The sequence below is a fragment of the Triticum urartu genome, chromosome 3 (assembly GCF_003073215.2).
Source record: "Triticum urartu cultivar G1812 chromosome 3, Tu2.1, whole genome shotgun sequence".
In the NCBI taxonomy this organism is placed as follows: domain Eukaryota; kingdom Viridiplantae; phylum Streptophyta; class Magnoliopsida; order Poales; family Poaceae; genus Triticum; species Triticum urartu.
The window spans coordinates 333,292,222-333,309,336 of NC_053024.1; positions in this window are offsets into that span (position 1 = coordinate 333,292,222).

A 17,115-nucleotide genomic window follows, 5' to 3' on the forward strand; every position below is an offset into this window, starting at 1 on the left:
CGATTATAAGCAAATTCAATATGAGGCAAGCATTCTTTCCACATTTTCTTGTTATTCTTCAAAACAGCCCTAAGCATAGTAGACAATGTTCTATTGACTACTTCAGTTTGTCCATCAGTTTGGGGGTGACAAGTAGTACTAAAAAGCAGCTTAGTCCCCAACTTAGCCCATAAACATCTCCAAAAGTGGCTAAGAAATTTAGTATCACGATCTGAAACAATAGTATTTGGCACACCATGTAAGCGAATAATTTCACGAAAGAACAAATCAGCAACATTAACAGCATCATCGCTTTTATGACATGGTATAAAGTGTGCCATTTTCGAGAACCTATCCACGACAACAAATATGCTATCCCTCCCCTTCTTTGTTCTAGGTAAACCTAAAACAAAGTCCATAGATATATCCTCCCAAGGAACACTAGGTACAGGCAAAGGCATATATAAACCATGAGGATTGAGTCGTGACTTAGCTCTTTGACATGTAGTGCAGCGAGCAACAAAACGCTCAACATCCCGTCTCATCTTTGGCCAAAAGAAATGTGTAGCAAGTATATCCTCCGTCTTCTTGACGCCAAAGTGTCCCATTAATCCTCCTCCATGCGCCTCCTGCAACAACAAAAGACGAACGGAGCTAGCTGGAATGCATAGCTTGTTAGCACGAAACACAAATCCATCGTTAAGAACGAACTTGTTCCAAGTTCTCCCTTCCTTACAATTCTGCAATACATCTTTAAATTCAGCATCATTGAACATATTGATCCTTGATGGTCTCCAAACCAAATATTTTAAAGTCAAGTTGTGAAAGCATAGTATAACGACGAGACAAGGCATCAGCAATAACATTTTCTTTACCCTTCTTGTGTTTAATCACATAAGGGAAAGTCTCAATGAATTCAACCCATTTAGCATGTCGACGGTTCAGTTTTGCTTGACTTTTAATGTGTTTCAAAGATTCATGATCAGAATGTATAACAAATTCCTTGGGCCATAAATAATGTTGCCATGTTTCTAAGGTCCGAACAAGAGCATATAATTCTTTATCATAAGTAGAATAGTTCAGACTAGGCCCACTCAATTTTTCAGAAAAGTATGCAACAGGTTTTCCATCTTGTAATAACACACCTCCTAATCCAATTCCACTAGCATCACATTCAAGCTCAAAAGTCTTATTGAAATTAGGAAGTTGGAGTAAAGGAGCATGTGTCAACTTATCTTTCAATACCGTGAAGGCTTCTTCCTGTGCGGTACCCCAAACAAAAGGTACATCCTTCTTTGTAAGCTCGTTGAGAGGTGCAGCAATGGTGCTGAAATCTCTCACAAAACGCCTATAGAAACCAGCGAGGCCAAGGAAACTCCTCACTTGTGTGACCGTTTTGGGCTGCGGCCAACTCTCAATAGCTTCAATCTTGGCTTTATCAACTTCAATTCCCTGTGGAGTAACAACATAGCCAAGAAAAGATACTCGGTCGGTGCAAAAGGTGCACTTTCCAAGGTTACCAAACAAACGTGCATCACGTAGAGCAATAAAAACAGCACGTAAATGTTCCAAATGTTCCTCCAAAGATTTGCTATAAATCAATATGTCATCAAAGTAAACTACCACAAATCGTCCAATGAAAGCACGTAAAACTTCGTTCATTAACCTCATGAAAGTACTAGGTGCATTAGTTAACCCAAAAGGCATGACTAACCACTCATATAATCCAAACTTAGTTTTAAATGCTGTTTTCCATTCATCTCCCAATTTCATACGAATTTGATGGTATCCACTACGCAAATCAACTTTGGAGAATATTGTAGAGCCACTCAATTCATCAAGCATATCATCTAGCCTAGGAATAGGATGACGATAACGAATAGTAATATTATTAATGCCTCTACAATCAACGCACATACGCGACGTACCATCCTTTTTCGGCACTAAAATGATAGGAACAGCACAAGGACTAAGGGATTCGCGTATATAACCTTTGTCGAGCAGTTCTTGTACTTGACGCATAATCTCCTTCGTCTCCTCTGGATTGGTACGGTATGGTGCCCGGTTGGGTAATGATGCACCGGGAATTAAGTCAATTTGATGCTCAATCCCGCGAATAGGTGGTAATCCCGGTGGCACGTCTTGTGGAAAGACGTCGGCGAACTCCTGCAAAATGTTAGTGACAGCAGGAGGCAAAGAGGAAGGCACGTCCTCGTATGAAAATAATGCCTCTTTGCACACAAAAGCATAGCAAACAGATTTGCTAAAATCTAGATCATCAATATCAGATTTGGTGGCAAGTAAACATGCACTTTTCAATTTAATTTCAGAAGCAACACTAGATTGTTTATTATTATTAGGCTGCATTTGTTGCTCAAATTCTTTTGCCACAATCTGATTTTCACTCTTAGTTTTCTCCTGTTTTGCTTTATTAGCTCTATTAATATCATCTTTCAAAATGGAATCAGGAGTCATAGGAAGCAAAGTAATATTTTTATCCTTATGAACAAGAGTATACTGATTGTTTCTACCATGGTGAATAGAATTTTTATCAAATTGCCATGGTCTACCAAGTAATAAGGAACATGCTTGCATAGGTACCACATCACAATCAACATAATCAGCATATGTAGAGATACTAAAATGCACACGAACAGTACGTGTTACCTTAACCTTGCCGCTGTTGTTGAACCATTGGATGTAGTAAGGATGTGGATGTGGTCTTGTGGTGAGAGATAGCTTCTCCACCATCTCGATGCTAGCCAAGTTGTTGCAACTCCCTCCATCTATGATCACGCGAACAGAACGTTCCTTCACAACTCCCTTTGTATGGAACAAATTATGCCTCTGATTTTGCTCAGCTTGTGTAACCTGCACACTCAAAACACGTTGAGCAACTAAACATTCATACCTGTCAGCATCTTCAGGAGCCATGTATTGCGTCTCATGATCAGAATCGTCTCCACCGTGTTCGTCACGTGTAATAAGAGCCAAAGTCTCCTCATCATAGTCACTAGCGGACTCATACCCACCATCCTCAGTAACAATCATCACACGCTTAGATGGGCATTCTCTTGCATAATGACCTCCACCCTTGCAACGTCGACAAATAATATCATGTGTTTGCCCTGTTGATGCCATGGATGAAGAAGAGCTCTTTGCAGGCCCAGAAGGTGTGCTCTTGGCAGATAGTGGTGATTGTGCCTGCTTTATTGTATCACGGTTGGAGGTGGCAGCCGACGGAGGCGCCGGTGAAGCAGAACGTGTGGAAGTAGATGATGCACGTGGTGTCCATGAAGAAGGTCGACCTGCAGAAAAGTTAGTCCGCGCCAATGCCTGTCGATCCTGCACTTCACGTTCAGCTTTACAAGCAAGATGGAATAAACGAGTGATATTAGTATACTCCTTATACTCTAGAATCGTCTGAATCTCTCTATTTAATCCACCCATAAAACGTGCAAGCATAGCTTCATTCTCCTCAACAATACCACATCTAATCATGCCAGTTTGTAATTCCTGATAATATTCTTCTACAGAATTTTTTCCCTGTCTTAAGCGCTGCAATTTTTGAAGTAATTCACGTTGATAATATGGTGGAACCCAACGAGTACGCATAGCAGTTTTCAAAGCAGCCCAAGTAGCAGGAATGGGATATAATCTACAATGCTCAGACCACCAAACACATGCAAAACTAGTGAATGCACAAACAGCAGCAGGAACACGTCTCTCCTCGGGATATTGTAAACATGTAAATCGTTGTTCAGTTTCTAACTCCCAAGTAAGATATATATCAGGAACATATCTACCCTCAAATGGTGGAATATTCAATTTTAGTTTAGGGAGATGGTCATGATCTCGTACCTGAGGGTGAGCCCTACCATTGCCATTATTTGCATGTGGACGACCTGATGGTTGCTGTGCTGGTGGTGGCACGTAGTTCTGATTTTGATCAACCTCATCCTCGTAATCGCCAGCAAAATCATCCTCCTCCGCATCAGCAGCAGGAGCCACAGAAGTAGCAACAGCAGCACCAACAGTTTGGCCAGGTGCAAGAGGGAGACGGCTCGCTCGGCGGAGGGCTGTTTCACGATGTGTAGGTAGTCGTCGTTGTTGTTGTTGTAGAGGTGCGTTAGGTGCAGCCGGTGGTGGTGGTGGAAGACGCGCGAGCAATTCATTAAACCTGTCATCGAGTTTTGTTTCGAACGTCTTCTCCATGTCATCTATCTTCTCCATGGCCTCTTCAAATCTGTTTAGCACATCCTGCACCTGTCCATTCATCATTTGCTGAAATTTATCATGCAACTCCTGATTCGTCATGTTCTCCCAGTCAGTCTCGTCGGCTTGTGATCCTGCCATGGTTAGCAACAATAGAAAACACACAAGAATATGATCCTACAGAATACTAACAAGAGGTGGTGGTGGCGGGTGTCACAAATCCGTCAAGCAAATCTCAAATTCTTACCAGTTCTTACCCAGCAGCAGGCGGTGATCGGCAACCGTTGTAGTCAAAACTCTCAAAAGCTTGGATAGAGCGATTGCCAGGGAGAGTCAAACGCACGACGTAGAGGTATGTGGAGCTGGGAAGGCTTATAGTATGGTAGCAAAAAGGGTCAGCAATAATCAATTCAGAGATGCAAAGTTGAATAAACGCTCAACGACGGTACTGTGCTGGTCCTAGGCTAGACCGTGCTAGAGACGCGAGCCTAGAACACTAACAAAATCACGGCGCTGCACGTAAATAAGGGAAAAGCACACTCTGGAACTTTTTTTCGCTTTTTTTTTGCGCTCCTCTTTTTTTGCGAAAAATCACTATAATGGCGAGTGTCTCAAAACTCTTCCCTCGTCAAACTGATAGGATGGGCACGAAAAAAAATTTCACTTTTTTTTCGGAAATCAGGGCAGCGACGACGAAAAAGTGCGACAAAAAATCACTATGATGGCACGTGGCTCAAAAGACTCAGAAAAGCCTAAAAATAGGATAGGGAAAAAATATTTTTGCCCGTGAAAATTTTGGCCTAAAAACTGCCCGGGGGTCTCCAGACTCTTTTTTTTTCCGAGACCTACGCAGGCAAGGAAACACGAATCGGAATTGAGATTGATCTCAAGAACAAACCTAATATGAGAAGAACTCGGATTGGTGGTGGATATATGGTTGTGGTATATGGCAGCGGTGGTGGTATATGGATAGAGATTGATGGTGGTATATGGATACGGATTGGTAGTGGTATATGGATAAGGATTCAGAGCGGTGGCGGATAAGCAAAAGTGGTAGATGGGCGATGATGATGGTGCGGCGGCGGCGTGACAACTTATGACCAGAACTCGAAACTCTAAAAGACTAGACTCTAAGACCAGCAACTTGACACGACGATGCAACCGCAAATTCAACAAAGCAAAAACCCTAAAAAGATTATGCAAAGGCTCAGATTGGTTCGGATATGATGAACTAACCCTAATTTTTGTGTGGCTTTTTCGTGGACTGTAGGTATGAAGAACAGACTCGATCTAATCTACGAAAAACTGTAAAATCTCACCGAGCAACCTGGAAATCTGATACCACTTGATAGAGGCAAAGGTGTCCCGATGTTTCGATGAGATGGTGGCTATCGTTTTCTGTGGGAGTCGACCTTGACGATCCGACTACGAACGTGCGAGACGTCGCGCCTTAGCAATCGCTAAACCAACTTCCGAGGGTATTGACCACGCCGGAGCACGATCAACCTGACCACGAGGGCCTGTTTCCTGCGAGCAAACGAAGAACAAGCAAGAAACTGAGATTGCAATCTGGATATTGCGAATATAAGATGAAAGCTTTATTGATCAAGGTGGGGTTCTGTGACGTCTTGGTCTGGTCGTTGGACACAAACGAAGTACGCGAAGTTGCAGCTATGGCGAACTTTTAATCTAAACAAAACCCAAAATCTAAACGACGCCCTAAGGGCTGTATATATGGAGGAAGAGAGGGGAATTTCGTGGCCCTTGAGGGTGGGGTCCGAATCCAACCCTAACTCTTGTTTCCCCACACATACGGACTCTAAAAATAGCCTATACTTAAGTATTTCGAAATTACATGGGCCTGGCCCATTAATAAGGTGACGCAGCACCTAGAATAGCCTATGGACGAATATTATGAAGTGGCATCTTGTATATTTCGTCCATGGCTTCATGCACTCCTTATGGCGGCTTCAAAGTCCTGAAATCATCAGTTGTAACTCCGTTCTTGATCCCCTTGCGCATGCCATCAACTTCATGCGTGTTCTTGCTCCAATGTTCATCCTTCTCCAAGCTAGGCCCTTCATTTGAAAGCAAAACAAATGTATCCAATTTAGGCAGCATCATAATCTCATGAACATTAGAATCATTACCAAGAAACGAAAGTACATGGTAATTTAATTGGCGTGCGCGAGCTCTAGTAATTGGTCCAGTATATGTAACAGTAGGGGCTGTGGGTGTAACAATGGTATTGATGTCGTCATCACGTTTCGAAGGTGAACTTGACGAATTCGAATCCCTTTGGGGTTGTCGTGGTACTTGGGGCCTTCAGACCCGTCGGTCTCGTTCTTGCGACATAGTTGAACTTGAAGTTTTTGGTTCATGGGTCTTCGGCGAAGGTAGTCGTTCTAGGCATCGGGCGTCGAGGTACTTGGCGCTCTTGGCGATTCCAAAGACGAAGGTAGAGGTACATTACGAGTCGCCGTGTTGTCGTACACTTGTCGGAAAGGCTGGGACATCCAAAACGAAGCAACACCAAAAAAAGGCCTCGGGTCTTGGTGGATGATGCAGAAGCAAGGTAGCAGCGGCACTGCTCCTACGGCTTGGCGGGTGGCCTGTGGTGGAGGTCAACTCCGACGGGGATGGGCCACCGGGGTCAGAACCGGCCTGGAACAGGCAAGGGTAGCGGAGGCCAGCCGGATCTGGACGGGGTTGACCTGCACCTTGGCGATCCCGTGACAGCAAGCAATGGGGCTCGGGCAGAAGAATCAATGGAGTGAGGCATGCTCGAGGGAGAGATCGAGTGACTACCGCTCTGGCGGCTCGACAAGGAGGCAGGGCCGGCCGCGGTGCAGTGGAGGGAATGGAGCAGAGGTGGTTAGCGGGCGCTACGAGGAGGTCGAGGATGGTGCGTCCTTGGGCGTGAGGTGGCGTACGGCGAGCTTGCTCCGGCAAGGATGGGGAGGCAGACCGGCGACGCAGGAGGCAGACGCCGAAGGAGACCCAGGGCGGCGCAGCGGACGTGGAGTAGAGGGATGAGGTATAGCGCGGGGCAGGGGTGGCGCTGGGAGGACGTCAGAGGGAGGAATAGCATCTTCGGTGCTCGGGGTTGAACTCGCACGCGAGGCCCTCGGGCACGAGGAGCTGGGGAATCGGGCACGGGGATCCTCCTGGTGCGTTGCGTGTGTGGTGGCGGCGTTGAGGAAAACGAATGGGAGGAGGGAACAAGAGATGGGGGACGAAGGAAGGAGACGCTAGGGTTAGCGCGGGGCGCGGTTGGGCCTTGGAGGCCGGCCCAAATGGGCCTAGATCTTGGCTGGGCTCTCTCTCTCTCTCTCTCTTATTCCCTTTAGAAGAAGAAAAAAATAGAGAGAGAGGTCAAAATAAATAAGAGAAAAAGGCCATGAACAAGAATTAGATGGTGGGACATATTTTGTAGGGCTTAATGGATTATTTCCAACCCAGCAAAAGTGATTCCGACAAAATTGGGGAAGTTAAGTCCAAAATTATTAAACTTGCCTCAAAGGAGTTGAATGTAGACTAGGATTTAGGAGTGGCCAAAAATGTTGAGAAATTAGACAGGGCCTCGATAAATGGAGAAACAATTAACGGCAAGGTTTGGAGGTGAAACTTGAAGCAGAAGAGGCATGGAACTGAAATGCAAGTGTGTTATGGATAATTCCAAATTAATGGAATATTTTATAATAGCTCCCTAAATATCGGGAGGGTATGTTATAAAGAGAAGTCACCATGTGAATTCCCTCGATTTAAATGGATCAAAGATCCATGCCATTTATTTAGCTGAGTTAAAAAATGACATGATGGCATGATGACATGATGCAATGCACATGATACAAAGATGAATGCAACAGACAAAACAAATTACCCGACAAAACTCGGAAAACCAAGAAGGCATCTAAAGCTCTGGTCTAGGGGCGTCACAACACTCCACCACTACAAGAGGATCTCGTCCCGAGATCTAGGATGGCACCGGAGAGAAGCGGGAGAGGAAGAGAAGAGGTAAACTAAGTTGCTTCTTTGACAAACGAGTGAAACCAAAGAACCTTGAGAGGTTAAACAATTTCGAGAAAAGAATACAACGGAGATGATCGAAGTTGAAAACACTCCGTTAGAAAAGAGGAACAAGGAACATCACGAGAACCCTATGGTTGAAAGACATGAGAAAAGGGTTGCAATGGGCAAGAAGTACATGCAAGCACTCCGGATGAAACAAGATGTACAAGGAATGATAAGAATCAATTATGACAACACTTTGGTTGGAAAAAGGAAGGTAAAGAATATGAGCTTGGTAAAATAAAAACGCTTGGATGAGAGTCCGGTTAGAAGAGGAATGATAGCCACAACACTTCGGTTAAAACAAGATAGAGAAGGAATAAGACTGATATAATTTGGGCATGTAACGCCCTGAGACCGATGCTCGAGAAGACTTCCATATGTTCCGGGTTTCGTCGTGTGATTTGTTTGGTTCTTTGCATTCATCATTGCATCTTGTGTATTGCATCATGTCGTCTTGCCATCATGTCTTTTCTTTTTCTTAACTCAACTAAATAAATGGTATGGATCTTTGATCCATTTAAACCGAGGGAATTCATATGGTGAGTTCTCTTTATAACATATCCTCCCGATATTAGGGAGCTATATTAAATATTCCATTTTCTGAATCACCCATGAACACACTTGCAAAATATTTCCCCATGCCTTCGTCCCATGCATCTTCTCCTTCTCCTTTCCTTCTATTTCCTGTCTTTTGATCGTCCCTTTTTCCCCTTCTCTATTAATGTCCATTTTTTCCTATAAATTCTAGACCGTGCCAGGAACACCTCCTCCATTTTTCAGATCCTTTGGACTTGTTTTTGGTTGGATTCAAAAATGGCTCAAGTTTGAATCTAATTCAAACTTGAATTATTTTTCTATCTCTAAAATATTGCCAAACCATTTTATTCTATTTGTGCAAAGTTCCGGCGCTCCAAGAATATTTTATTTTCTGAAATATTCTTTCCCTAACCCTCTCTTTTCTTTCTTTCTTCTCTCTATTTGTTTTTTTTTGTTAAAGTAAATCAGAGAGGAGTGAGAGAGAGCAGCAGGCCCATTCTCCTTCTAGGCCCAGCCGGTGCCCTCCCCCTAGGCGTAGCCCCTCTATAATGGGTCGTCCTCCCAAGGCCCACTCCCCGTCTAACCCTAGCGCTCCCTCACTCGATCCCCTGCACCCCCTCCTCTCTATTCCCTTGCGCCGCCAGCCCTGTGCCCGATTCCCCTCGTCCTCCCTCCAGCGACGCGCTGCGCCCGATCCTCCCAGCGCCGCCTGGAGCCTTGCGCATCCCTTCTCCTCCGTTGGCCTGCTAGCCCGCCTCCTCGACCCGCAGCCCGATCCCCATCTCCCATCTCTCCCACCTCTCGCTCTCCTCGCAACGCACCAGAGTAGGATCCCCGTGCCCGATCCTTTTCCTCCTCCCATCAACCCTCCATCACTCGCCGCCCCGCCTCCAATTCTGCCGCTGCCGAGCACCACCAGCAGCAGTTTCAGGTGTCCCCGTCGTCGAGCCCCTCGCCGCCCTTCTGCACCTCGTCTCCGGCCCTGCCCGTCGGAACCCCGCCTCCCGGTGCCCGCAGCTGCGTCGCGCCCGTCGACTAGCAACGCTCCGGCCGCCTTCGCCGGAGTACCACCAGGAAGCTGGCCCGTGTGCACCAGCGCCGTGACTCCCTCCTATGCTCGCGAGCCTTGCTTCCCTGCTGCGCCTCTCCGGCCTCGCTGCCTCCGCAAGGCACCAGTAGCATGTCCACTTTGTCGTTCAGTGCTGCTGCGCCTTCGGTCTGTCACATGTTGAAGGAAACGAGCAGCAGCAAGCCCCATCGAGCTCCTACAACAGCTGTCCAAGTCCTGGACAAAACCGCCCAAGTCGTTGCCTCCTTGCACCATGCAGTGTCACCGTGGACGCATGCACCACTGGATCGGAACCGCGAGCACCAAGTACCACTACAAACCCGAGGAATTCGGATGCATCAAGTCCCCAAGAAGACCCGCTTTTCGTCAAGTTCGACTACCCATATCATCAAGAACCACTACGGTCGGAGACCTCTGACCCGTCAAGTACCCCTTCGAGCTATCAATACCGCAAGCGCCAAGTAACACGACGACCCCCGAAGACTTCGAATTCGACATGTCCGATGACGCTCTTGTACAACTACGTTGCCGAGTCCGGGACCGGCAAGACCGATGACGCAGTAATGCCAAGTACCCCTACGCGCGAAGACGCCTAAGACCATCTCAGGATTCATCAAGTACCACTACCGTCGACCCTCGAAAACCCCGTGGACGTCAAGTTCTGACTCGTGACCCCGAACCTCTACAAAAATGTTGTACCACTACTTCCGTGGCCGAAGCCCCGTGTACCACTACCGTCGCCGAGATCACGAACCACTACCGCCGTCGCGAGGACGTCTACTTCCTCTACTTTGCACCGAACGAGAACTATCCCGCTTGCATGCTTCGAAGGTATAACCTTGAGACGACGTCCGTGAACGAATGCTTGCGATGTTTGAGATGCTTGTGTTTGCACTGTGTCCAATTTGTCACTCGTTTCCTTGTCGCCAACTCGTGGGACATCCGGTATCCGGGAGCGCTGCACCATCTTCTGCACGCAACCGCACACTTCTCCTTTGCATCGGTATCTCAATCGAGTTACCGGAACCGGAACGCTGCCGTGGCACCGTTTTCGTTATCGTTGCCGTGGCACCCCTTTCCTTTCCACCACGGTGACAAATGCTTCATATTGCTCTTGTCAACTTTTAATAAAATTGCATAAAACTTGCTCATGTCATGCGCATCATGATAATAACATTTAAATGTTTAAAATTGTTGTTGTACCAAGTTGATAAATGCATATGGGGATTTACCGGGTTTGTTGTTTATTATATCCTGCCCCATTTAAAATTGTTTAGGTGGTTTAGTCTTGTTATGTTTCACCTCTTGCCATGTTAACCAACATTTAATATTGTTGAGTACCTAAACGAGAGAGAACTAAATAACCTGAATGTGGTGTTTCGTCAATATGCAACGGAGTTGCATATTGAGCTCCACTTAATTTGTAGTATTGTTTGTGCACTTTGCCATGCCATGCTACATTAAACTGGACATGCATCATATTTGATGTGCGCATCATGCCATGTTATGTGATGGTTGTTTACCATGATTGTTTGCTTCTTTCCGGTGTTGCTTCTTCGGGTTGGTTCCGATAGCATTGCGTTTGTGAGGACCCGTTCGACTACGTCCGTTTATTTTCTTCGTGGACTCGTTCTTCTTCCTTGCGGGATCTCAGGCAAGATGACCATACCCTCGAAATCACTTCTATCTTTGCTTGCTAGTTGCTCGCTCTTTTGCTATGCCTATGTTGCGATACCTACCACTTGCTTATCATGCCTCCCATATTGTTGAGCCAAGCCTCTAACCCACCTTGTCCTAGCAAACCATTGTTTGGCTATGTTACCGCTTTGCTCAGCCCCCTCTTATAGCGTTGGTAGTTGCAGGTGAAGATTGAAGCTTGTTCCATGTTGGAACATGGATATTTTGTTGGGATATCACAATATATCTTATTTAATTAATGCATCTATATACTTGGTAAAGGGTGGAAGGCTCGGCCTTATGCCTGGTGTTTTGTTCCACTCTTGCCGCCCTAGTTTCCGTCATATCGGTGTTATGTTCCTGGATTTTGCGTTCCTTACGCGGTTGGGTAATTATGGGAACCCCTTGACAGTTCGCCTTGAATAAAACTCCTCCAGCAAGGCCCAACATTGGTTTTACCATTTGCCACCTAGCCTTTTCTTTCCCTTGAGTCGGCCGGCTCAAGGGTCATCTTTATTTTAACCCCCCCGGGCCAGTGCTTCTCTAAGTGTTGGTCCAACTGAGCGATGTCCGAGGCTACCAGGGGAAACTCTGGGCTGGCTTACCCGACGTCTGGCTCATCCGGTGTGTCCTGAGAACGAGATATATGCAGCTCCTATCGGGATTTGTCGGCACATCTAGGTGGCTTAGCTGGTCTTGTTTTACCATTGTCAAAATGTCTTGTAACCGGGATTCCGAGTCTGATCGGGTCTTCCCGCTAGAAGGTCTATTCCTTCATTGACCGTGAGAGCTTGTCATGGGCTAAGTTGGGACACCCCTGCAGGGATTTGAACTTTTGAAAGCCGTGCCCACGGTTATGAGCAGATGGGAATTTGTTAACGGTCGGTTGTAGAAAACCTAAAGTTGACCTTAATTAAAATGCATCAACCGCGTGTGTAACCGTGATGGTCTCTTTCCGGCGGAGTCCGGGAAGTGAACACGGTGTTGGAGTTATGCTTGACATAGGTTGTTCTAGGATCACTTCTTGATCATAGTTTCCCGACCGTGCTTTGCCTTCTCTTCTCGCTCTCATTTGCATATGTTAGCCACCATATATGCTAGTCGCTTGCTGCAGCTCCACCTCATACCTTTTACCTTACCCATAAGCTTAAATAGTCTTGATCGCGAGGGTGTGAGATTGCTGAGTCCCCGTGGCTCACAGATACTTCCAAAACCAGTTTGCAGGTGTTGATGTTACCAAGCAGGTGACGCAACCAAGCTCAAGGAGGAGCTCGATGAAGATCTTGTCCTTTGTGTTGTTCCGTTCTAGTTGATCAGTAGTGGAGCCCAGTTGGGGTCGATCGGGGACCTTGTCGCATTTGGGGTTCTTCTTTTATTTTGGTTCCGTAGTCGGACCTTGATTGTATTTGGATGATGTAATGCTTTATTCATGTATTGCGTGAAGTGGCGATTGTAAGCCAACTATGTATCTCTTTCCCTTATGTATTACATGGGTTGTGTGAAGATTACCTCACTTGCGACATTGCTTTCAATGCGGTTATGCCTCTAAGTCGTGCTTCGACACGTGGGAGATATAGCCGCATCGAGGGCGTTACAGGGCAGCACTCCGACTGTAAATGGAAGGAATTGAACATGAGCTTGACAAGATAAGAGTATACTTGATGAAATGAACAACACACTATGCCTCTGGAAGAAATGATGGAATGGAATGGAATTAATAGAGGGAAACAAGATCTTGAGAGAGCATGCTTTCAACAAATGCTAGAACGGGGTTGTTGGATTATCAACAACGAAAGGATAAGCTTGATGTGGGCTTATGGAAAACACGTCAAAATCTTGAGGTGAAATTCGGTCACTAACAAAAACAATAGATTGGACTGATATCAACAAGGATATGAAAACTCCTTCATCTAGATGAGAAGCGGAAATTGGATCATAGGTAAGCACCATAATGGCAACATTCCCAATGGAAGGCTTAAGGTGAAATCTATACCAACATAACTCCAAAGAAGAGATTGATGGATAGCAAAGGATCTCATGAATGAATTCAAAATGATGGGTTTAAAATATTTCATTCCGGACAACTTGTGAATCATGAAACACGAAGGGAAATTGTCAAGAAAGACATAACACCACCTGAAAAGGATCAGATAGAAAGAATTGCACTTCGGAATGCAAGAACAAGAATAATTTTGCTCCTTTGAAAAGAATCTCGGTGAACACTTCAAGAAGGAATTAAATCCTTGATGAACCATCATGTAGAGCCTCCATGAAGAACTCCGGTAATAAAATAATGATCAAACGGAAGGAAAGAGAAGTTGAAAACACAAGGTGAGGCCTTGCGATGATTTAGATGGAGCTTCGCGATGAGATAATGCGGAAAAACTTGGAACTCCGGAAAAGAAAGATGAACAAAAGAAATCAAGAATTTTGATGAACCTCCAGAATAAGGAATTAATCCCTTGGATGAAACAATAATAAGAATTATGTTATGTGTATCCTGCGCCACTTTAGATTGATGGCAAGCAATGGATTTGGCATACTACTCATTCTCGTAGAAAGCATTAAGATAGATATAGCGCCAACTTGGGAAGGTCTTCAACGAACCACCGGTAGAATTGAAACAACGAATAAATTGATATGATAAATGAAGGAAGAAGAATCCTGGAAGAACCACCATAAGAATTGAAAACGATTGAAGAAAAGATAAAGAAACACCGGGAAGAATTAGAGAACGAATGAAGATACTTGAGGGGATTTAGATACATGAGAACGAAGAGATCACGAGCTGATAAGAGAATACTTGAATGGTGCACCGGTATGATTTGGAGAACGAGAGCTGAAAGCTGGAATGAATAATTCTGAGATGATGGGCTCCGGAGAATCAAACTGAAAAGACTCCTTAATAGCTCCGGATGGGTGAAAAGAATTCGCACAATCGAAAACAATGATGAGAGGATGGCATAAAGCTAGCACGATGAATCTTTGGAAGAACGGGTAAGGATTTAAGAGGAACTCCTCTTCGGTCTTCGAATCCGAGAATGACGACAGAAAACAGCACCATGATAATTGATGAGACACCCCGGGAGAATGAAAAGCTAAGAGGTTGAGCCAGCAATGAAAAGAGTTTGAAAGATTTTGGGGAAAGACATTTGACTGATGATGATTCATTCTTATGTCAAACTTCGAAAAGAATTTAGGATAGCTCCGGGAAAATTACAAGAGTCAGGTAAGATCCTGGGAAAAGACCTGTAGGTTAGGGCCCATTGAAAAGAAACACCTTTGAACAATTTAAAAGAGAGATTGCACCGGTTGAATTAAATGGCTTGAATGAGATAACAACCTCGAAATAACTTGAACGGATCGAGAATGTAATCGTGAGTCTTCTAAGATATCTTTAGCACTCCGGAACAATTGAATAACTTGGTGATGTAGAGATTGCTCAACATGTGAGTGTGTTACAATCTCATAGATTTGGGCTCATCCAAGTACCTACAAGGGTTAGATAACATGCAAGGGTACAAGCATAGATCCAAGACATATAATCATCATCATAAGAGAAATATCAAGGATTAATCAAAAAGACAAGCTCATGCCTTGCATGTATCCAAATGGAGTTTCTACTCCAAGTTTGAGGAATTGATGACCCACAAGTGTAGGGGATCTATCGTAGTCCTTTCGATAAGTAAGAGTGTTGAACCCAACGAGGAGCAGAAGGAAATGATAGGCGGTTTTCAGCAAGGTATTCTCTGCAAGCACTGAAATTATAGGTAACAGATAGTTTTGTGATACGATAATTGGTAACGAGCAACAAGTAACAAGAGTAAATAAAGTGCAGCAAGGTGGCCCAATCCTTTTTGAAGCAAAGGACAAGCCTGTACAAACTCTTATATAGAGAAAAGCGCTCTCGAGGACACATGGGAATATCGTCAAGCTAGGTTTCATCACGATCATATGATTTGCGTTCGGTACTTTGATAATTTGGTATTTGGGTGGACCGGTGCTTGGGCACTGCCCTTACTTGGACAAGCATCCCACTTATGATTAACCTCTATTGCAAGCATCTGCAACTACAACAAAAGTATTAAGGAAAACCTAACCATAGCATGAAACATATGGATCCAAATCAGCCCCTTATGAAGCAACGCATAAACTAGGGTTTAAGCTTCTGTCACTCTAGCAACCCATCATCTACTTATTACTTCCCAATGCCTTCCTCTAGGCCCAAATAATGGTGAAGTGTCATGTAGTCGACGTTCACATAACACCACTAGAGGAGAGACAACATACATCTCATCAAAATATCAAACGGATACCAAATTCACATGACTACTAATAGCAAGACTTCTCCCATGTCCTCAGGAACAAATGTAAATACTCACAAAGCATATTCATGTCCATAATTAGAGGGGTATTAATATGCATAAAGGATCTAAACATATGATCTTCCACCAAATAAACCAACTAGCATCAACTACAAGGAGTAATTAACACTACTAGCAACCCACAGGTACCAATCCTAGGCTTAGAGACAAGAATTGGATACAAGAGATGAACTAGGGTTTGAGAGGAGATGGTGCTGGTGAATATGTTGATGGAGATTGCCCTCTCCCGGTGAGAGGAGCGTTGGTGATGACGATGGCGATGATTTCCCCCTCGCGGAGGGAAGTTTCCCCGGCAGAACAGCTCTGCCGGAGCCCTAGATTGGTTCCGCCAAGGTTCCACCTTGTGGCGGAGGAGTCTCATCCGGAAAGATGGCTTATGATTTTTTTTCCTCATCGTAAGACTCCATATAGTAGAAGATGGACATCGGAGGGCCACCCGAGGTAGGGCGGCGCGCCCAGGGGGTAGGGCGCGCCCCCCACCCTCGTGGGCAGGGTGTGGCCCCCCTGGTGAACTTCTTGCGCTCAGTATTTTTTATATATTCTGAAAATGACTTCCGTGAAGTTTCAGGACTTTTGGAGCTATGCAGAATAGGTCTCTAATATTTGCTCCTTTTCCAGCCCAGAATCCCAGCTGCCGGCATTCTCCCTCTTTATGTAAACCTTGTAAAATAAGAGAGAGTAGGCATAAGTATTGTGACATAATGTGTAATAACAGCCCATAATGCAATAAATATCAATATAAAAGCATGATGCAAAATGGACGTATCAACTCCCCCAAGCTTAGACCTCGCTTGTCCTCAAGCGAAAGCCGAAATCGAAAAATATGTCCACATATTTAGAGATAGAGGTGTCGATAAAAATAAAATACGGGCATGAGGGCATCATGATCATTCTTACAACAGAAACTTATATAATTCTTGTCATATGATCTCTTATGCTAGAGTAATAATTCAATCACAATTTCAAGTATGAATCATAAACTTCATTGAAAACTAACGAACTATAATCTTAGTCATTGGAGCAATTGCAATTTATCATAACATAGGAAAGAGTCAATATATAAGAGCTTTTCAGCAAGTCCACATACTCAACTATCATATAGTCATTCACAATTGCTAACACTCACGCAATACTTATGGGTATGGAGTTTTAATTGGACACAGAGAAAGATAGGGGCGT